Source organism: Panthera uncia, chromosome B4 (assembly GCF_023721935.1).
Source record: "Panthera uncia isolate 11264 chromosome B4, Puncia_PCG_1.0, whole genome shotgun sequence".
Lineage (NCBI taxonomy): Eukaryota > Metazoa > Chordata > Mammalia > Carnivora > Felidae > Panthera > Panthera uncia.
The window spans coordinates 62,401,950-62,426,229 of NC_064809.1; the positions used below are offsets into that span (position 1 = coordinate 62,401,950).

Below are 24,280 nucleotides of genomic sequence, written 5' to 3' on the forward strand. Positions count from 1 at the left end.
CTCTCTCAACAAATATTTATAAAATACCTGTAGTATAACATGAAGAAAATTTACAATGTGCCCTGAATGAATGATTTTCAAATCAACTTGAGTCACGTGTGTCTAGATGTTTTCCTAATGTGCATTAAACCCCTCGGTTTGTTGAATTTGCACTGAGGGCTCTTAAAGGAAAGACCTTTCCTGGGAAAGTGTGGACAGACAATAGATTGATTTATAGCTTTGGGGAAGCCTGGATGTTTGGATTCTGACTCTTGGTTAATGTAAGGGCAGTGGAATTTATGATGTGCTATTTAAAATTTGAATCTCCCCCGGCAACTCCCAAAGTCACTTTCTTTACTAATGGTTTTCAGCCAGTCTAACCAGTTAGATTACCCGGTTTGATTATGTGACCAGAGGGACAAAAACCCTGCTGGAAACTTCTGTTCTAGCCTCTCCTGAAGCCAAGATTCCTTGCACATATCTTTATGGTTCAAATTGGTGATAAAGCCTCAGTCCTCCATAAGTTTAAGAACCAGGGGAACTTTTTTATTTTGTTGTTGTTTTAAGCTACTAAACTTTTGAGGTAATTTCTATACAGTAATAGATAAATAGCTAATTAATCAAGGCATGAGTTGGTCATTTGGGTATCTGGATGAAATAAAGCTGAATGTGATGAATAGTATCTTTATTTCTTGCTTTAGAGAGCATTTTTACAGTTCCCCATCCACACACTACACACATTATACACATTTTGAAATGGGTGAGAGGTATGCCTTATTTTCTAAGTTGGGAAAAGGGTGATTGGAATACTAGTACACCACAACACATTCCCAAGCAGATCGGTTTTATGAGAGGGCAAATAGAAGCTGAGAGACAGAAATTAGTTCTTTTAAAGCTATTCATATTCATGCACATCATGGAAATTCTTCAAATTCCCCAAAGGGAACATATCCCAGTTTGAAGACTGGAGAGGAGATGTTGTGCTGTGTTGGGAAATAATCCATACTAGGAAACAGTGAGTGTGATGAAATAAATACTTTTGAAAAGGATTCCAGTGGGTCACTGTTGCTGACTGTCAAGCTATCATCACATCTAGAAAGGCATCATAAACCAGGATCTGGGCTCAGTTGGGTTTTCTGGGACAATAGAAGACATCTATGCATGGGCTCCATCTCCTTGTCTTTTTTTTTTTTTTTTTAATTTTCTTTCCAATGTGTGTTTATTTTTGAGAGAGAGAGACAGAATGCAAGTGAGGGAAGGGTAGCGAGAGAGGGAGACACAGAATCTGAAACAGGCCCCAGGCTCTGAGCTGTCAGCACAGAGCTGCACGCGGGGCTGGAACCCACAAGCTACAAGATCGTGACCTGAGCTAAAGTTGGACGTTTATCCGATTGGGCCACCCAGGCACCCCATCCATCTCCCTGCCTTTGATGCTCTTTTTCTCTGAGAGATGGAAGATGGGTGTCAGCTTGCTTGGTTGTTTTTGACAACTTTTTTCCCCCTGGAATTCTTTTGTTTTATTATGCTTGTTAATGTGGATCTTCTAATTGTTTCTTTCTCCCTCATACATATTTACCCAACATAGGATATTTTGCCCTTCATGGTATGTTTTGCATGGCAACTCTCGATACATTTAGCCAACATAAGACATTTCAAATGTGACTCTGCAATAGCTATTTAATGTTTTATTATCACTGCCAGTGCATAATCACATTTTTAAAATTTCTTTTTTTTAGTTTTTTTTTGAGATATAATTGACGTACAGCACTACAATACATTAACACCCGTCATCTCATAGATACAAAAAAAAAAAAAAAAGGAAAAGAAAAAAAATTGTTTCAAATATACTATACCACTTAAAAAATCTCTTCAATCCACTTGGAAGCTGACTCTTAATAAAGGGTACAAGTAGAACTCATTCTCAGGTATCTTTACAGTTCCTAAGGTTTTGGTCAACTCTCATAGCTTCACTTGCCATCTATGCATCTATAACAAAGATGCTAAAAGTGATTCTTCACTAGATCAGAATTGGGGACTGGTGTTGAAAGCTGAGACAACCAGAAAAGAGAGATGTTTTAAAGAGAGTTACCCATTTTCTACTACAAAGCTGTCATCATCAAGACAGCATGGTATTGGCACAAAAACAGACACATAGACCAATGGAATAGAATGGAAACCCCAGAACTAGACCCACAAACGTATGGCCAACTCATCTTTGACAAAGCAGGAAAGAACATCCAATGGAAAAAAGACAGTCTCTTTAACAAATGGTGCTGGGAGAACTGGACAGCAACATGCAGAAGGTTGAAACTAGACCACTTTCTCACACCATTCACAAAAATAAACTCAAAATGGATAAAGGACCTGAATGTGAGACAGGAAACCATCAAAACCTTAGAGGAGAAAGCAGGAAAAGACCTCTCTGACCTCAGCCGTAGCAATCTCTTACTCGGCACATCCCCAAAGGCAAGGGAATTAAAAGCAAAAGTGAATTACTGGGACCTTATGAAGATAAAAAGCTTCTGCACAGCAAAGGAAACAACCAACAAAACTAAAAGGCAACCAACAGAATGGGAAAAGATATTTGCAAATGACATATCGGACAAAGGGCTACTATCCAAAATCTATAAAGAGCTCACCAAACTCCACACCCGAAAAACAAATAATCCAGTGAAGAAATGGGCAGAAAACATGAATAGACACTTCTCTAAAGAAGACATTCGGATGGCCAACAGGCACATGAAAAGATGTTCAACATCGCTCCTTATCAGGGAAATACAAATCCAAACCACACTCAGATATCACCTCACGCCAGTCAGAGTGGCCAAAATGAACAAATCAGGAGACTATAGATGCTGGAGAGGATGTGGAGAAATGGGAACCCTCTTGCACTGTTGGTGGGAATGCAAATTGGTGCAGCCGCTCTGGAAAGCAGTGTGGAGGTTCCTCAGAAAATTAAAAATAGACCTACCCTATGACCCAGCAATAGCACTGCTAGGAATTTATCCAAGGGATACAGGAGTACTGATGCATAGGGGCACTTGTACCCCAATGTTTATAGCAGCACTCTCAACAATAGCGAAATTATGGAAAGAGCCTACATGTCCATCAACTGATGAATGGATAAAGAAATTGTGGTTTATATACACAATAGAATACTACGTGGCAATAAGAATAAAATATGGCCTTTTGTAGCAACGTGGATGGAACTGGAGAGTGTGATGCTAAGTGAAATAAGCCATACAGAGAAAGACAGATACCATATGGTTTCACTCTTATGTGGATCCTGAGAAACTTAACAGAAACCCATGGGGGAGGGGAAGGAAAAAAAGAAAAAAAAGAGGTTAGAGTGGGAGAGAGCCAAAGCATAAGAGACTCTTAAAAACTGAGAACAAAGTGAGGGTTGATGGGGGGTGGGAGGGAGGGGAGGGTGGGTGATGGGTATTGAGGAGGGCACCTTTGGGATGAGCACTGGGTGTTGTATGGAAACCAATTTGACAATCAATTTCATATATTAAAAAAATAAATAAATAAAAATAAAGAGAGTTACCCATTTTGGGGCTAGATTCCACCCCTGGGCTTACCAACACACAGTGGGATGAGCTTTACTCAAACCAGCTTTCACCCTGTCTCCAACTCCAATCTACAGAAGAGGGCTAGGGAGGGGTGAGGGTCAGAGTTGCCCACAGCCAGTGGTCCTTGCTTCTTCACAAAACTACATGAGGGAGAAGACTCCAATAGAAATACTGATAGAGCTTGGGATGCCTACAACACGGAGACTGGCATTTCTTCTCCAGTTGAACCTTAGAGTTGTCAGCAGGATAGTGAGAGACAGCCTTGGAGTCGTCACAACTCTCACTGGATGGAATGGCAGGAATACATGTGTTTCCTTGGGCCTTTAGCTAGCCCCAAAACACTTTTGGTAAGGTGAAGGGACGCTAGCAGTAAAAAGCTGGAGGAATGCAATAGGGGTAGGATGAGGTGGAAGAGGTCAAGTGAAAGCCTGATCTCATGTCAGTGTAGTGGAGGAAATCATGGAACTGAATATTACTGACCCAACCCCACCCCCACCCCCAGCTACTTTCGGTTCCTCAAGCCAAAACTCTAGCAAGAAATGAAGAATGAAGGGTAGGGAAGTTTTGAATTACATATATGATTGCACTTTTTAAGTGGGCTGGACTAAGTTTTAGTAACTGAAAGTGAGGAATCCAAATGGAGATCATGGACTCTGTCCATGATGTTGTTACAAGACAAAGAAAGGGAATTCAGCAGAGCATGATTGAAAGCACTGACTTGAGAAAAAATTTTTTTTTTCATATATGCACCCCACTGAATTGAGATTCTTATAAGCTGCTTACTGGCTGATGACTCTAAAATTCACATTTCTAGCTCCATTTCTATATTCTCAACAGCCTTCTGGGCATCTCCACTGGGATACTGTACAAAGTCCATATATGTTAGTTCATTAGTAGGGGCTCAGGAGCCAGACTGACTGGGTTAATTCCAGTCTCTGTAACCCTAACTCTGTAACCCTGGGCAAGTTATTTAACCTTTTTGTGCCTCAGTTTCTTCATTTATGAAATGTTGATAATAATATATTACTCTTAGGATTGTTATATGGGCTAGATTATTTATATTGGCTGGCACTTGATAGAACAAAGCGAATAGTAGAACAAGGATTTCAACCCAGTTTTATGAGATTCCAGAGTCCATGCTGTCAATCTCTGAGATCTACTCATGATTACATGCTGAAGTGACAATATTTTGACATATATGACTGTAAAATATATTAGTAAAATTCATTTCAATTAACTTCAGCTCTTTCATCTTCTTTGATGTGATTACTAGAAAACTGAAAACTGCACGTGTGGCTCACATTCTATTTCTGCTGGACAGTGCTGCTCAGAACCTTATCATTATCTGAAATTTTCTAGCCTTCAAAATCTCAAACATCTCACTCACCAAACACAATCTCTTTCCTTGCATTTTTCCTAAAATGGTCTCAGCTCCTCAACTTATGCACAGAGACACCCAATCCATCAGTTCATGTAATAAACACCTATTCATCATTTAGGGGCAAATTAATGGTCACTTCCTCAGAGAAGCCTTCCTTGACTTCTCTGATTAGGTCACAGGCCCTATTATAGCATTCCTTAAACGTTGTATACTCAGTTCTTTCTGTCTTATTCCTTGTTATAGTTACAATTTTCTGTTTATTTATTTGTGCAATTATTTGAGTGTTGTTTGGTTCCTCCAAGAGAATGGAAAATCCCTAAGCGGGTGAATTGTATGTTTTGACCCAACAGAAATTCCCCAGTGTCTAGCCAAGCAGTTAGCCCATACTAAACATTCAAAAAGATAAATTTTAAGTACATAAACATTCTTTAAAAAAAATTTTTTTTTTTACATTTATTTATTTTTGAGAGACAGAGTGAGACAGAACACAAGTGGAGGAGGGGCAGAGAAAGAAGGAGGCACAGAATCTGAAGCAGGCTCCAGGCTCTGAGTTGTCAGCACAGAGCCTGATGTGGGTCCCGAACTCACAAACCATGAGATCATGACCTGAGCTGAAGTCAGATGCTTAACCGACTGAGCCACCCAGGTGCCCCAGTACATAAACATTCTTAATAATTTCCAAACTCACAGGGCTCTAGACTCTACTGACACTAATATTCTATATTTTGTCCCTATTCATCAGTCCTCTCCTAACTGTACTGACACCTGCCCAGATTAGATGCCATGATTAATTACTGCAATGGTTTCTTGCAAGTATCAAACTCGTTTTATTGCATCTCACTAGCTCTAACTTGAGGTAAACCCGATCCTCTGCCTTCTCTTTTTTTATACCTGGCTAGCTTTTTCCAAGCCCTGGTGGAGAAAATGAAACCAGGTATGGTGGGTGCCTCTAAATTCATAAACTCTAAACTTGACTGTTTGGCAAACCCAAGAGGGCTTCATACTTCCTGGCAATTCTACTTTATCTTGATATAGAATTTCTGTCCCACTGTTGTTTAAAAAAATTTTTTTTATTGTGAAATATCATTTGTACAAAACTTTAAACACAACATATACATAATAATAAAAAGCATCCATATATCCACCGTTCTGTTTAAGAAATAGAATATTACCAGTATCTTTAACTAAGCGTGACTTTCACCTTTTCACTTTTAAGAGTGAAAGGGTGTGCTAAATGGTCAGGATGCAATGACAAGAGGTGTAAACCAGTACTCTCCCAGGCAAATCAGGACACATGGTCACCACAGGCACTCTCCTGTGCCCTCCTGTGTGCCTCACTCAAATTGTATACTCCTCTACTCTGAATTTCATATTATCTTAATTTTTGTTTCTTTATAGTATGTATGTATTCCTAAACAAGGTTGTTTCATTTTATCTGTTTCTAAGCATAATATAAGTTGAATCATACCACATAAATTTTTCTGGTGTTTGTTTCTCTTATATAACAGTGTTTTTGAGATTTATCCATGTGATGTAAATATCTGTAGTTCATTCAGATTTTTCTGCCGTATTCCATTCATGAATACACAAAATCTACCAATTCTGTGGTTGATTGACATAAAGCAGTTTTCAGTTGGTTGACATAAGGCAGTTTTTAGTTGGGGGCTATTATAGTGTTGTTAAGAATATTCTTGGGATTGTGTCCTGATGCTCATGTGCCAAACTGTGGATCAAGGACTTTAGGTTATGTGCATGTTCAACTTCACTCTGTGATGCAAAACTACTTTACAAAGTGGTTATATCAATTCCCACCAGCACGGTGTGAATGTTTTTATTCCATATCCTCACCGACACTTGGTATCATCAGATTAAAACATTTTTGCAAATCCAGTGCCTAGGAAATATTATCTCATTGTGTTTTTAATTTGCATTCCTTCTTTCCTAAACAGGTTGAACATTTTTTTCATATGTTTATGGTTCCTACTTTATGAAATGCTTTTTGCCCATTTTTCTGTGTATTTTTCTTTTTTATTTGTAGAAATTCTTTATGTATTCTGGGTATTAATCCTTTCGGTTGTATGATTGCAGGTATTTTCCTTTTCCTTATGCATTATCTTTCACTTAATAATGGCTTTGATAGATGTTCTTAATTCTAATGTGATTCAATTAATCAATTTTTGTTGAGTGTTGTTTGTGTTGTTTAACAAACACTTGCTTACTTTAAATTCTTAAAATATTTTCTTATTTTGTCCTCCAAAAGTTTTGTAGTTTTGCCTTTTATATTTAAGACTATAATTTGTTTAGAATTCTTTTTTGTCTCAGCACCCTTTTCTCAGGAGCCATGCTTTTTACACTGATTTCCAGTGCTGTTCTTTCATAAGTAATGATTCTATATATGCAGGGAACTTTTTCTGGGTTCTTATTTTTATTTCATTGATCCATTTTATTATTATTTGAAAATTTTTTTTAATGTTTATTTTTGAGAGAGGGAGAGACAGACTGCAAGTGGGGGAGGGGCAGAGAGAGAGGGAGCCAGAATCTGAAGCAAACTCCAGGCTCTGAGCTGTCAGCACAAAGCCCGATGAGGGGCTTGAAATCATGAACAGCCAGATCATGACCTGAGCCAAAGTCAGATGTTTAACCAACTGAGCTACCCAGGTGCCCCTCCATGGATCCATTTAAAAAAATCTCAAAGCTAACATACGTTTTTAAAAAACGGAGTATTTGGGGCACCTGGGTGGCTCAGTCGGTTAAGCGTCCGACTTCAACTCAGGTCACGATCTCATGGTTTGTGAGTTCGAGCCCGCGTGGGGCTCTGGGCTGGTGGCTCAGAGCCTGGAGCCTGCTTCTGATTCTGTGTCTCCCTCTCTCTCTCTGCCCCTCCCCCGTTCATGCTCTGTCTCTCTCTGTCTCAAAAATGAATAAACGTTAAAAAAAAAAAAATTAAAAACAAACAAAAAAACCCGGAGTATTTGACTATGGTTGGCTCTTTGTTCTTCAATAATACCTTTAGAATCAGTTTGTCAATTTATAAATTAATCTTAGAGAGTTTAAGATATTGATCCTTCTTATATAAAAGCATGATATATCACTACTTTTTAGGTTTTCTTTACTGTATCTCAATAAGTTTTATAATTTTCTCCCAAAAGGCTTTGTGCACTGTTAAATTTATTCTTTTTTTTTTTTAATGTTTATTTATTTTTGAGAGAGAGACAGAGTGCAAGTGGGGGAGGGACAGAGAGAGAGGGAGACACAGAATCCAAAGCAGCCTGCAGGCTCCAAGCTGTCAGCACAGAGCCCAACGTGGGGCTCGAGCTCATGAACTGTGACACCATGACCTGAGCCAAAGTTGGACACTTAGCCAGCTGAGCCACCCAGATGCCCCCAAATTTATTCTTAAGCACTTGAAATTTTTATAAAATGTGTTTTTTTGGGGTATTTCCCCAAAATTTTTGTTATGAAAAACTTTCAAATACACAAGAAAATTGAAATAATATAATGAATATCTGTATATCCTTCACCTAGATTCAGTCACTGTTAATTTTGTCATATTTAATGTCTGTGTGTGTAATGTTTTGTTGTGCCATTTCCACAAACTTTGTGAAGTCATCATTTAAAACTAGGAAATCTAATTTTATTGTCACATCAAGACATTCTAAGCTAATTTTGTGTTTTCTAAGTATTCACAGTTGCCTATTCCTTTCCTTCTGCTTTGTCTTGACCAAACTAGTCAGGCTTCGATTTCCCCTAAGGCCTCTGAACTCTGCTTGCGCCAAGCTTCAGCATACACATAAAAAAAATTGACCGTGCACCCCCTTATTAGCTTCTCCTGAAAGTTGGCTGACCTTTTCCTGTCAGACCCCTCTTGCTTATCCAGTTTCTCCATAAAAGATTCTGCTCATCTCTGTTTCTCTTCTTTTATCCTATAAAAGAAAAATCATTTTCTGTTTGATTTTTAGATGCTTGCAGATTTCTGAGATAAGAATGTTCTCCCTACTACAATAGTCTTTATTTCTAATTAAAGTCTCTTCCTACCTAAGTCTGGGTTTGTTTTTATTTGATATTTCTCTGCCTCAGACCTGGAATCTGCCGTTTTTTCCACTTAAAAGGAAATTATTCCTTTTAGTGTATACTTTTTTATTGTCTCTGTGTGTGTTTTAGGCTTTTTTAAAGTAACTATTTGAAAGGAGGTTGTAGATATCATGACATTTCGCCTGTAAAAATCTCAACAAGCATGTTTTAGGAATAAGGGGAGCCTCTCTCATAACTATAATCTGTTACCCCACCCAAGATAATTAACTATAATTCTATAATACCTTCTGACATCTAGTCCATATTCAAATTTCTCCAAGCATCAACATGGGCTTTTATTGCTGGTTTTTGTTTGTTTGTTCTTTGATTGTTTTTCTCTTCTACACAAAATTCAATCAAGGTTCAATTTGGTCATCTGGTCTTTGGGTCACTTTCACCTTAGAACATTGGCCCTACCTTCTTTCTTTGTTCTGTATGACATTGGCTTTTGGAAACTATACATAACTATTTTTACATATATCATAGGATAAAGCAAATTAGAAAATATATCAAGAGTAAGCCATAAGAGAAATAAGATACAAAAATAAAAGAAGAGAAACCAGCAATGTTAAATTTGATCTGACAGTATCAGTATCAACTCATTATTTTAAAACTGTATCACTTGCTAATTTTCTTCACTAAAGAAGCAATGACACTCCAGTAGCATTGAACACACTGAGTGCCCAGATTAGAGTTTCTAAATATTATTCCCCCCTAAAAGGAATCATTGGCTTTTAATTGAAAAAATGGGTGATTCCAGATCTGAGGCAGTGAAGTACAACGTAAGCATAGAACACCTTGTTATGACCCTGAGATTAGATTTCCTAGTTTTAAATTATGACGCTCCCACTTGCTAATTTTTGTGAAAAATAGGCCAAAAAAACCCATTAACTTCTCTGTGTTTCAATATCTTAATCTGTAAAATAGAAGATAATAATAATACTTCATAGAGTTTAATGGAATAAGTGCTCAAGAGGTATTAGGTATTAGGTATTAGGTAGAGGTATTAGGTATTGTCATTATTTTCATTAGCACCATTCAGACTTCCTATTGTTATTATAATAAAACCCAAAATCTTGGGGCACTTGGGTGGCTCAGTTGGTTAAGTGTCTGACTTCGGCTCAGGTCATGATCTTGTGGTTCTGTGAGTTCTAGCCGTACATGGGGCTCTCTGCTGTCAGTGTGGATACTCCCTCTGCCCTTCTCCTGCTCGTGTGCATGCTCTCTCTTTCTCTTTCTCTCTCTCTCTCAAAAATAAATAAACATTAAAAATTTTTTTAAATGATATAAACCAAAATCTATTTTTTAAATTATTTTTAAAGTTTATTTATTTATTTATTTTGAGAGAGACAGAGACAGCATGAGCAGGGGAGGCTCAGAGAGAGAGGGAGACAGAGAATTCCAAGCAGGCTCCCCACTGTCAGTGCAGAGCCCAACACGGAGCTCAAACCCATGAAACCTTGAGATCATGACCTGAGCCAAAACTGAGAGTTGGATGCTCAACCAACTGAGCCACCCAGGCGCCTGTAAACCAAAATTGTTAATAAGGCCTGCAAGACCCTGTCTTTCCCTTTCTACCTTATTATGTTCACTGCATACCATTCTTCTTTTTGCTTTCAAAATATGAACCACATTTGTTAATGTGCCACATTTTCATCCACTTCAGAGACTTGGCTCATAATGTTCTCTCTTTTTTGAAATGTTTTCTTTGTCTTTTACATGGATGCCTCAACTCAGCTCAAATATAACTTCCCTAAGGAATCCTTTCAAAGAACCCTCGTTGTTGTATAAACCCCACAGTATGCTATACTTCTTCGTAGCACTTTATCAGTTATGATAGGTTAGATTATGTTGCAGAAAAAATAATCCCCAAATCTCTGTAGTTTACGACAACAAAGGTTTTGCTTTCTAATCACATGTCCCCGAAGATTCTTCAAGAGATTTTGTTCATTTTAGACACTTAGTCATTTAGTACTGACAATGTACTTACCGTCTTAAACATTGGCAGTTGCCATGTTAGGGAGAAAAGCTCCTTAGTTTCTCACATTGGGCACCTAAATACTTATCCTGGCTATGACCCATGTCACTTTTTTCACAAATTGAAGAGAAATTCACATAAATAAATCTAACCATTTTAAAATGAACAATTCAGTGGCATTTAACTCATTCACAATGTTGTACAACCACAAACTCTATCTAGTTCCAAAATTTTCATACCCCAAAATAAAACCCTGTACCCATTAATGTACCCATTAAGCAGTTACTCTGCATTTCTCCTACCTTCTAGTCTCTGGTAACCATCAATCTGCTTTCTGTCTCTATGGGTTTACCTATTTTGGATATTTCATAGAAATGAAATCATGCAATATGTGACATTTTGTGTCTGGCTTCTTACACTTAGCATGTTTTCAAGGTTCATTCAGATTGTAGAATGTAATAATAATTCATTTCCCTTTGTGGCTGAGTAATATCCCATTGTATGTGTATGCCACATTTTTTAAAATCCATTCATGGATATTTGGATTGGATATTTTGGCTATTGTAAGTAGTGCTGCTATGAACATTAGTGTCTAAGTAATTGAATCTCTGTCTTCAATTCTGTTGAGTATATATATAGGAGTAGACTTTCTGGATCAGATGATAATCCTCTGTTCAACTATTTCAGATACTGCCAACTGTTTTCCACATGGCTGAACTATTTTATATTCCTACCAATATATGAGGGTTACAATTTCTCCACATCCTCACCAACACTTGTTATTTTTCTTTTTTCTTTCTTTCTTTTTAAATCATAGCCATCCTAATGGATATGGTATGATATCTCTTTGTGGTTTTGATTTGCATTTCCCTAATGATTACTGATGTTGAGCATCTTTCACTGTGCTTGCCGCTGGCCATTTGGTATATCTTTGGAGGAGAAATGTCTATTCAATTCCTTTGCCCGTGTTTAAATTGTATTGTTTGTCTTCTTGTAGTTGAGTTGTAAGAGTTATTTATATATTCTGGGAATAAGACCCTTATGATTTGCAAGTATTTTCTCCCATTCTCTGGGTTGTCTTTTCACTTTATTGAATAATGTCCTTTGCTGAACAGAAGTTTTTTTTGTTTTTTTTTGTTTTTTTTTTTTTACTTTTAATGAAATACAATTTATCTGATTTTTCTTTTGTTATTTGGGCTTTTTGTGTCAGATCTAAGAATCCACTGACAAATTTGAGTTCATGAAGATTTATCCCTGTTTTCTTCTAAGTTTTATAGATTTAGCTCTTATATTTAGGTCATTGATCCAATTTAAGTTAAGTTTTAAATATGGCATGTAGTAGGGGTTACAGCTTCATTGTTTTGCAAATGGATATCTAGCTGTCCCAGAACCATTTGTTGAAGAGATCATTTTTCCCCATTGAATGGCCTTGGCACCCTTGTGGAAAATCGATTGGCCATAAATATATGGGTTATTTCTGGACTCTCAATTCTATTCCATTGGTAAATATGTCTATCTCTATGACAGTATCACACCCTTTTGATTACTGTATCTCTGTGTAGTAAGTTTTTAAATGGGGAAACATGAGTCCCCCAACTTTGTTCTTTTTGAATACTGTGTTACCTCTTCACAGCCCCTTGCAATTCCATATAAATTTTAGGATTGGCCTTTACACAGCTGCAGGAAATAGACATGTGTCACTTTTGTTCATAACTCATTGGACAGAATATTAACTTGGTCTAACCCAACTCCAATTTAATCCTATGTGTCAGAAAGAAGAGGAAAATCATATATTAGTGAGCAGCACCAATATCTATGAATCTTATTTTTAAATCAAGAAAGTCACCTTGTCACTCTAGGAGGGGACTGATGACCGACACCCCATTTATTTAAATGACACTCATATATTCACTTTTTTCTGATTCTTCTTTTCCTAACCTCTTCTTGCTAAGTCAGAAAGTACGAAAGGTATGAGATTTTAAGCTGTTTGCAAGCTAATAAATGATCCTGCCATAGGTTTTTATATAGACAGTGGCAGAAAACAGGAAACCTCTGTGTCAGAGACAAAAACTGTGTACTCACAGCAAAGGCAGCAGCCGAGGTGACATCATAGCTCAGTTCCCTGAACCCTGGTCCTTGTGGGGTGACACAGAGAGGGCCAGATGGTACCTATACACGCCTTTTGGTTACAATAAAGAAGATGACGTCCAACTTCGGAGACTCTGATCTTACACAGTGCTGCTGGCAAATCCACCCGTCCTACCTTCTAGAGAAAGATATTATTTTATTATCCTGGAATGTAAGTTAATGTTCCAGGGGAAAGGTATCTGTAAATTTCACAGAGGGAGTCACCATTTTGATCTTTACTTATCTAGGAATGCAATTACATTTGCTCCAGGGTAAGTCCCTGTCTCTCTCTTTTCAGGGTTGCCTGACTGTACAAGCATTCCTAGACAGTTAGTTCTGGAGCACATGGGCTAAACATGTAGGAGTGCTGCAGGTTATGGAAAATTGTCTTTTAACATCTCTTAAATTGCCCCCTTCAAAGTTCTGCTTTTGAACATTCCACTGTACTTGCCTTAAAAAAAAAAAAAAAAAAAAAAAAAAAAAATCCCATCTTTTCCCAACTATTTCAATTGCAAAGACTCCTAAATTAAGTGCTACTAATTTCCTCCTCATCAAAACACTGTGGGCAACAAACTTAAAGTGTTTGATCACAATATGTTGGCAAAAAGCACAATGATAAATGGTGTATGGGACAATAATCTTGAGCTAAAAGAGGAGGTAGGAAAACTCCAAGCCAAATTTATTTTACTTATTTTATTTATGTAAGTATTTATTTATTTATTTAGAGGCAGAGTGAAAGCAGAGGAGGGGCAGAGAGAGGGAGACACAGAATCTGAAGCAGGCTCCAGGCTCAGAGCTGTCAGCACAGAGCCTGATGCAGGGCTCAAACTCCAAACTGTGAGATCATGACCTGAGCTGAAGTTGGATGCTCAACTGACTGAGCCACCCAGGCGCCCCCAAGCCAAATTATTTTAAATATAGCCTATTATACCGGTGCCTGGGTAGCTTAGTTGGCTGAGCATCCAGCTCTTCATTTTAGCTCAAGTCATGATCTTGCAGTTTGTGATTTCAGGCCCCACGTCAGGCTCTGTGCTGACAGTGCAGAGCCTGCTTGGGATTCTCTCTCTCTCCCTCTCTCTCTGCTCCTTCCCACCTTTCTCTCTCTCTCAAAATAAATAAACTGAATAAATTTTGTTTAAAAGATAGCCTATTATATTAGATATTAGGAATTTGTATTGAATAGTACCATTTTTATGAAAAAGGGAGTAAAGAAAGAATACATATGCAATTTCTTGTGTATAGATATCAATGTAATTTTTGCATTTTGTAGCATGTGAATAGATATTTATTTATTTAAATTTTAAATATATCCTGTCAAGCACATGTGCTAAAATAATTCAGAATAGAGATAGGGTAGTTTTCATATTGTTGAATGGTTTCTTTTTATCCATGTCTTTCCACTTCCTTTTCTTGAGCCCAAGATGATAGTAGTGAGAGTACAAGTGTGAAAAGGATATTTTTGAAGTATCTTGGTGATGTCTTCAAAAATCTGAGGGAATTTCATTTCCAACATAAAATTCTTTACCTAGCTGAGTGAAAAATGCAGTGTGAAGGTAGAATAAAATCATTTTCATTAATTGCACCAGTTAGTGCTACAGATGAGTTAAAACTTTATTTTTGGGTTCAAAATGACACTACTTCACACTTACTAGGTTGGCTATGATTTAAAAAAAAAAAAAAAACCACCCTGAAATTAAGTGTTGGTGAAACTGTGGAGAAATTACTATATATTACTGATGGGCATGTAAAATAGTGCAGGCAATACAAAACCAGTCTGGCAATTCCTGTAAAAGTTAAACCTAGAATTGCCATATGACTCAGCAATTCCACTAATAAGCCTATTCCCAAAGGAACTGAAAGGAGGGACTTAACCAGATACCTGTAAGCTGGTTTTCACCACAGCATTATTCACATTAGTCAAAAGGTGGAAATAATCCACATGTCCATCAACAGATGAATGGACAAGCAAAATATGGCATATACATGCAATTAAATATTTTTTAGCCATAAAAAGAGAATAGTGTTTTGACACATGCTACAACATGGATGAACCTTGAAAACATTATGATAAATAAAGTAAGCCAACCACAAAAAGATACATATTATAGGATTCTAGTTACATGAAATATCTAGAATGGGCAAATTCATAGGGACAGAAAGTAGAGTAGAAGTTACCAGAGGCTGGAGGGATGGGGATGAAGAGTTACTACTCAATCATTGTAGTTTCTGTTTGAAGTGATGAAAAAGTTATGGAAATAGTGGTAACCAAAGAACAACATTTTGAATGTGATTGATGCCATGATACTTAAAAATGATTAAAATAGCAAATTTTATGTTACATATACAAACTAACATTTTTAAAAATTAATAATTTAGTATTCCAAAAGCCACTGAATTTTATAAATAGGTGAATTGTATGGTATGTGAATTGTCTTCAATAAATCTGCCTTAAAAAAAAGGGCATTCACAATTTCAAACTTGCTGAAAAAGAGACAGCTCTGTATATGTTAGTAAGAACAGTCTGCACATAGGATAAGGTTGACATATCATTATTATTATTTTTTTTTAAGTTATTTATTTTGGGGAAAGTGCAAACAAGAGAGAGACAGAGAGAGGGGGACAGAGGATCTGAAGCGGGCTCTGGGCTGAAAGGCTGACAGTAGTGAGCCCGATGTGGGGCTCAAACTCATGAATTGCAAGATGGTGACCTGAGCTGAAGTTGGAGACTAAACTGACTGAACCACCCAGGCACCCCGACATATCATTGTTTAATAAATGCATGTAAGCTAGCCTATCTTGAAATCCAAAAAAAAAAAAAAAAAAAAAAAGGAAATACAGAACTAGAAATTGAGGATAGAGCTGCTGTTCCTCAGATCAGTTGTCAAATCTTCTAACACACTACTAAAAAAAACCCTGTTCGTCAGGCAAAACTTTGTTAGGCCAATTGCAGTAAGGAAGAAAACCACTTTGATAGAGTCTTAGTAATGCTTCAGAAGAGTGAAGTCAGAGGAAGCTATTTGTAGGGTTTTAGAGCCTTGAGTTCAAGTGGCTTAGATGGGTCTCTCAGTGTTGGGATTGGACAAAGTTTGTGATACAAAAGTTGAGGACTGGTGGATATAGTGAGATGAAGATCTTGAAGTGAGTCATGATAAGTAAACTATTACTTGATAAGTAGGTTTTTGGTCTAGATGGTTGATCTATTGTCCTAATAGAAAAGCCATTTGCCTACATGAACAAATTGCTTACCTAGATAAAATCAGATTTGCAAAAATTTGCCCAAATGCATAGTAAAGTTATTGATTTATCATCTCATCTTTCTGGATAAGATTTCCTGAGGCAAATATTTTAGTTCTCTGTCCCAGTACTTAAACTATGTTGATGCAGGTGGTCTCAATTATTACTCAGGAAAAGTGAACAATTGTTACAGACAGAAGCCTAAGCATTCATTGCACCCTATTTGTTTCTTAGTCTAGAGCAGTGATTGGCAAACTACAGCCTGTGAACTAAATTTGGCCCATTTCCTATTTTTGTACAACTCATAAGCTGATAAAGGTTTTTACATTTTTTAAATAGTTGGAAAAAATTAAAAGAATAATACCTTGTGACACACGAAAATTAAAAGAAAATCAAATTTCAATGTCCATAAATAGTTTTATTGGGACAATGCCACACTAATTCATATTTCTATGGCTGCTTTCATGCTACAAGGACAGAGCCGAGTAGTTGCAACAGAAACTATATGTTCTCCCATGCCTAAGTATTTACTATCTAGCTATTTATTTATGTATTTATTTACGTTTATTTATTTTGAGAGAGAGAAAGAGAGTGCAAGCAGGGTAGGGGCAAAGAGAGAGGGAGAGAGAGAATCCCAAGCAGACTGCACGCTGTCAGCACAGAGTCCGATGCAGGGCTCGAACTTACTGAATCGTGAGAACATGACCTGAGGCAAAATCGTGAGTTGGATGTTTAATTGACTGAGCCACCCAGGCGCCCCCTATCTAGCTCTTTATATATTAAAAAAAAAGTCTGTAGACCACTTCCCTGCTTGGGAAAGCATATTAATTACCAAAGGGTGACCAAGCTTTTTGAGAACAAAAAGAAGAGGACAATGTACAGGTTGAAAAGTGTAAAGAAAAATAATGAGAGAAATTCTTTGTCTGGATAACTAAATCAAAGGCAATTGGACCAAAGATATTCTATTCATGTATGAGCACAAAGCTGACAGCAAGATACCTTAAAGAAAAATATTTTCTCAAATACAAAAGTTAACAGAGCAAACTAAAACCAAATCTTGAATGTCTTCATATTTGAAACATAAGGCACTTACTTTTCAGCAATTGTCTGCATCGTTCAGCAAAAACATAACAAATGTGAACATGTGTTTCTGCTGGGGAAGGAGGACAATTGATGGAAATATTTTCTAATTTGTTCCTCACTGCATACACATACATACCCACTTGCACAAACTCACACTAACCAAAAATATGCTCAGTCCCCAAATCAAAATTAAAACACTAATAACAAGGGTAGCCATGTGGGAATGGAGAAAAGAGAGAAAAGAAAAAAGAAACATGAAATAATGCTGCAAACCACATCTACAGTTTGTATTTCAACAAATAAATGAAGATCCTGGGAATAAATGCAAAATGCAAATTAATTGGAAGAAAAATGATGAATCAACAGCATTATTAGTATACAAAAATACTCCTATTATATAAGTATTAGTGGATGATGTTCTCTGCCTCTCTACCACTTTGGAACTATAGAGTTGGGTTGTTAAATATACTCCATGTGAGTGCCAATACCAATGAGACTTTACTGTCATCCTTTGATGTCACATCAAAAATTTCTAAGGTATTTAGACTGAGAGGCTGAATATACAAACAGACAATAGCCAGACTGTACATAAAAACAGAACTCTGACCCACAATCTGCAGCAACTAGCATAGGAAATTAACCCATTATGTACAGTAACCAACACAACAAGTCAACCCACTCTCTATAAGTCAGACTTGTAGGAAGTCAGACCACCATCTCTAGCAAACAGTCCAGGAGGCCAAACAGTTACACAATAATCCCTGTAATAATCAGCCCCAAATGTCTAGGACTTGGTTAATACCTGATAGCTTTTCTAATTTTTGCTCCTCCCAGTTCCCTCCCCAATTCCAATGTAGGGCCAAATAGAGAAAGCCAAATCACGTAACCAATCACATAGGATATTCCACTTCTCCCCAGTCCACCTACTGCTTCCCCACACCAACAAAGCCCCACCCAATTCAGTTAAGCCCCACCCAAAGCCTTCCCTTTTCCTCCACTATGAAACTTTTCTACTCTTCTGCCTGACTGAAGCCAAGCACAAGTGATGGTGATTCTCTTGCTATAGCAAGCTGAGAAAACAAGCCTTACCTTGTTCTCATTTGGGTAGTTTTCATTTGTTTCTGCTATCTTCATCAGAAATATCTTCTAGTTTTTATCTTTTGCTATTCAACCATCGCTCTGGGAAAGACTGTTTGGCTAACATCCTAGGATGTGTAACATTGTCAGTGCCCAGCTGCCTTCATATTCTAGGGAGCATTTCTGAAACTGCTTTGGCCTTGCACGATAAGTAAGTATATAAAGATTTTAGAGAGGAAAGGCTGGGTCATGGTATTCCCCCTTCATCTTTAATTAGGTTTATCTCTCCACCCCAGTAATATTATTTACTGCTATTTTTTTTTAAAAGAAACTTCAGAGGCTTTTTTGTTTTCAGCTGTTATTATTCTATACATCACCTTTCTGCAGTGTAAGGTGTAGCTCTGTCTCCATTCCAGATCTGACCTTTAAGTCTGGCCACCTTTTCTTGATTCATGTTATTGTTTAATCTGAAGCAAGAGACTCCATCAATACAAGCAGGTGGCAATAGCAAAATGGCTGCTTTGGTGAAGATAGAGAATGGGGGCAATTAGTTTTAAGAAAATAAGTTTCCAGATCTTCAACTTTTCTATATACTTTTTCTTAAACCAGATCTAAGAATTCAGCTGTATAGTCAAGACATCATGCTGGTTTTCAGGTTTTATACAGGTCCTTCCTTTCCAGCTCCCCTTTTGTGTCCACTGTCTTATATGAACTTGCTATGCTTGGAGGAGAGGAAGACTCCAGGACCCCAGGATGGATATACTTTGAAACACAGTGTCAGCTACTGAGGAAGTGAGTGACTCAAATGATATAGTAACACATCCTTTGCAAGTCAAATGTTTCTCAGTTCTTTGCTTTCAGCAAAATTGAAGGAAGATCTAAAGAAGATGACAGCCAAAATTACATTAAAAATGAGCATTTGATGATTGATAACTATGTAATTTGGGACATATATCTGAGAAAAAGTTCATACAATTGAACATCACTATAATAAAACCCCTTCCATTCCCATCTAATTTTTTATGCTATAAGGTGTCAAATGAAAACAAATCCAGACTTAGGAAGGGAGATTTTTTTTCCCCCAAAAAAGACTATTGGGATAAGGGGAGGAAGATATTGCAAAAAAAGAGAACAGGTCATTGTAGTAAACAAGGTCAGAAGGAACAGGGTGCTGGGGAATGGGATTGGCAGAGGGCACTCTGAGCAGTTGGCATGGTGGACAGTTTTTCTTTGTGGCCAGGCACTTCTGTGAGGGCCATTAGAGAAGTTGTTCCACACTTCAGTGCTCATTTAAGCAGAAGGGTAGGCCAAAGTTCGGGGGCCTGGGGGAAGGAGAGAAGCCTCATGAAAGTTTGGTCAAGTCAGATTAGTGGCATTTTGTTTAGATTGGTCAGTGCAAACAGTTCAGTTAATCATTTATGAGGCAGAGAATGGGAATTTGGACAAATGCCTGGCTTTGTCATAGGTAGACAGGCTCATCAATGAGTCTTATCTAAGTCATATAGGACAGGTTGGCTTTTGGAAGTAGGCCACTTCTTGAAACCCAAAATAATGGGGGGCTTTTTAAACTATAGCTGTTTTCTAGGACAAGACTCAAGTAAAGTTCAACATTGCCAAAGGTTCACACAGAATTGATGCTGAACCCTAAGTCATTTTCTTACTAAGTCATAATCATCCATGGATACATGAACTGAAAAACAAAGAAACAAAAGAACATCCATCTCACTAATACATTCCCATTAAAATTTTACTTTACTCAGCTATTGGTGAGTATTAGGTTCAGCACTGATAGAAAGACTTTCTGGATTCAATTTGTTCTCATATTATAAAAGCTTATTCCATGCAAACTACTCCATTCTGCAATATCCTGAATTAAATTGTTGGCATCCTGATAATTTTATCTAAGGATCTAAGATAACAGTTGCTGGTTTTTGGTTTTTTGGTTTTTTTCCCGGACAAAATAGCCCAATTTCTTCATAGTGCAATGCTGGGCTTCTCTAGTGAATTGCACACCTCCATTAAGACCTTGGTTAGTTTGAGGGGCGCCTGGGTGGCTCAGTCGGTTAAGCGTCTGACTTGGGCTCAGGTCATGATCTCACACTCCATGAGTTTGAGCCCCACGTTGGGCTCTGTGCTGACAGCTCAGAGCCTGGAGCCTGCTTCGGATTCTGTGTCTCCCTCTCTCTGACCTTCCCTCGTTCATGCTCTGTCTTTCTCTGTCTCAAAAATAAACACTAAAAAAATTAAAAAAAAAAAGACCTTGGTTAGTTTGATTAGTTAGGGATCTCTGTGGGGTGGCAAAGCAAATAATTGTGGTGTCCTTTTATGCCCCCAACAGGGCTTTAAGGAAGCTGTAAGAGTCAGCCTTTGTTTCAAATAGTGGTTTTTGAGTTCTTGGCTCTCCTTTTTCCTTCTCTCTGTCAGTGGTTTCATATCCAACAATGCTGTAAGCAGCAACTATGGGATGCTATTTTTAGCCTCCCCCCCCCCCGCCCCCCCCACCTGCTGCTCTTTGTCAACACTAGCAGGTGGCATTTCATCAGTTCTTAGTGACTCGAGTCAATGTTTTTACATCCACTGATCATATCAATTCTTGGACAGAATTATAAAATGGTACCCATATCAAACAACATGATGGGTCATCAATTTTCAGGCATCAAAAATCTCTTTTTTCTTTTTATTACCCTTTAACTAATACTTCCCTGTTCCCCTTATCCCTACCCCTGGCAACCACCATTCCACTCTGCTTCCATGAGCTTGTCTATTTTAGATTCCTCATGTGAGTAAATCATACAGTATTTGTCTTTCTGTGTCTGGCTTATTTCATTTAGCATAATGTCTTCCAGGTTCATCTGTGTTGTCACAAATGGCAGGATTTCCTTCATTTTTAAAGCTGAATAATCTTCCATTGCATGTATATACCACATTTTCTTTATCCATTCATCAGTTGATGGGCATTTAGGTTGCTTCCATGTCTTTGATATTGTGAATAATGCTGCAATGAATATGGCAGTGCAGATATTTCTTTTGAGATCCTGATTTCAATTCCTTTGGATGTATACCCAGGAGTCTGATTGTTAGACCATGCGGTAGCTCTATTTTTAGTGATTTGAAGACCTCCCTACTGTTTCCCATAATGACTGTTCCAATTTATATTCCCACCAGTAGTGCACTAGGATTCCAACTTTTGTGTATCCTCTCCAACGTTACTTTTTTTTTTTTTAATAAAGCCATCCTAAGAGTTGTGAGATGATATCTCATTGTGGTTTTAATTTGCATTTTCTGATGATTAATGATGTGTGCACCTTTTCATATATTTGTTAGCTATTTGTCTTCTTTGGAGAAATGTCTATTCAATTCCTTTGCCTATTTTTAAAAATTGGGTTATTTTTACTATTGAGCTGCAGGAATTTCCTTAAATTTTGGATTTTTACCCTATAGCAGATAGATGGTTTGCAAATATTTCTCCCATTCCGCTACATTTTATTGATTGTTTCCTTTGTTATTTGACATAACCAAAATTCTTCATCCCCTGTCTAATTTCTTACTATATAAAAGTTTTGCCATGTGGAGTTAGGGATCCTCACATCACTTGTCACTTCAGATACAAATATGGACTAATGGAAAGATTAACAAAACATAATGTGTTTCTAATGCCAGTTTATTTATCTTACTCAAAGGAAACAGGACGGATACTTCAACGGGCAAGCAAGCATCACTTTTAGCAAAAAGTTTTGCAATATCCCAGACACAGCCAGGTTCCAAGACCTCCAATTTCATGGGTCATACTAAATTGTATGGGATGAAGGTAAAGTGGGGTGGACAACCTTGGTCTGGGGAAGGTATTCGACTGTCTGCTCCTTGACTTTTTATACCCTATTTGTCATATTGTCTCTCAAGGTGTGTATAATTTACTAACATTCTTCAGGGCAGTTGAATCTTATCAACGATAGGTTATACGACAAATAATCTGGACAACCAGATGCATTTCATGTGGAAAAAGCAGTCTGTACCCCATTCCATATTTATCTTAACATTCCCAGAATTAATGTTGCAAGAAGGTAAATTCAGGGTCAGTTTCCCCAGGTGTTCCTGGGCCTAGAACAAGTTTCAATTTACTGACAATTTTTTTCATACAATGTTTAAGAATTATGCCTGAGTCCAGCTCCAGCAGGTCCAGGGGTTCCCAAAGGATGAACGGCGTTGGTGAAAAAGTTAAAAAAAAAAATAAAACAAAAATAAAAATGGACACAGACAACAGCAGTGTGTTGAACTGGCCGCTTTATTGTGGCAAACGTGGCATTATATTTGTGAGCAAGCATACATCATCTACGTTTTCTAGCATTACCTAATTCTAAAAATGTTCCTATGTGTAACCACCCTTTAAGGAATAACATGGTTATTTTCTCATAACGTTCCCTCCTGCCCTTTGCTTATTGATTAATTTCTTACATTATTTTCATTATGTATCTATGTTTATCTACAATCTATAGAGCATTTGCTTTGCCGTTTTCATGAAAGTTCATCTATCTCTCAACACCTCAAGTGGAACAGTTACAGGGACATGACCTCTTGGTTGTTTCCCTGAACCACTTGTGGCTTGAGGAACAAAAGTGTTCGCCTCGGTCCGAGGTGCCAGGAGGGGGCCGAGAGGGCCTTAGGAACCCACGCCTTATGCATTCCCAGAGAGACAATGCACCTAGGAACTAATGGACCATTCTGTACCTTAACCGACTAGGTTCAGTCATCATCTGGAATGCCTCCTGGGGGCCAAGTGGGCCTAGGGCTTGGAGTAATTTGTGCCCGTAGATACACTCCTTTGTCGCCGGAGTGGGGCTTTCAAATCCATTTATTCCTTCTTTGCTGGCAAATGTATGAGGCTATCCTTCCTTTAGGTAGAGGAATCTTTATAGGGGGTGGCAAGGGCTAATGTAGGGCTGCACAATTTCCTTGAGGAACCTTATTTTCTTTCCCCAATGGTTCTTTGCCCAGGGGGCCTGGTGAGGGCAATTCCCCAACAGACAATTCCCCAACAGACAATTCCCCAGGTACTTTTATTAAAGCCAAACTACATAAAAGCGGGAGTACAAGAAGCTTCACTGTCGTTGGGCTGCCCTGCAGTCCCGATGCGTCCACCGCCTGGGCCCTGCCATCAGGCTGGTTGGATAGCTCGGCTTCCGGCAGAATTATTTCTTAAAAAGCACAATGTATTTATTTTTTTTATCATCACTTATTTATTACTAGTAACTATAGTAATGATTTAATCCAGAAGAAACATTTAACACTTAGAACTTTAAGATCATAGAAAATAAAAAGTTAAATTTCAATTTATATACATATTTTTGCTCAGAAAAATATGACAGGATGATGAATAAATTACTTTTACTCAGAAAAATATGATAGGATGATAAATAAATTACTTTTAAACATATGTTATATTAGAATAAAATTTTGTGGGGTAAAGGAATGGAAATATGTGTTCAAAGAGGAAAGAGAAATTACATGAAATGTCTGTCCATTAAAGAAGATCTCCTCCTCCTCCTTCTTCTCCTTCTTCTTCTTCCCCTTCTCCTCCTCCTTCTCCTCCTCCTCCTCCTCTTCCTCCTCCTCTTCCTCCTCCTTGTCCTCTTCCTCCTTCTCCTCTTTCTTCTTCTTTGCTTTTGATGACTATGGTGTATATCAAAATCCTATTTTATTTAGATAACATTAGATGCATTAAGTTATACATATTTTTATTTTAAAAGACCAGTACTTACACTATGTCCAAAATTATGT

At 37.6% G+C, this 24,280-nt stretch overlaps 1 long non-coding RNA gene across 3 annotated transcripts in view; it reads left to right on the forward strand.

Moving 5' to 3' along the window:
- The window catches only part of LOC125918932 (uncharacterized), a 93,736-nt gene that overhangs the window by 65,134 nt on the left and 4,322 nt on the right, over nt 1-24,280 (forward strand). The window lies entirely within an intron of this gene.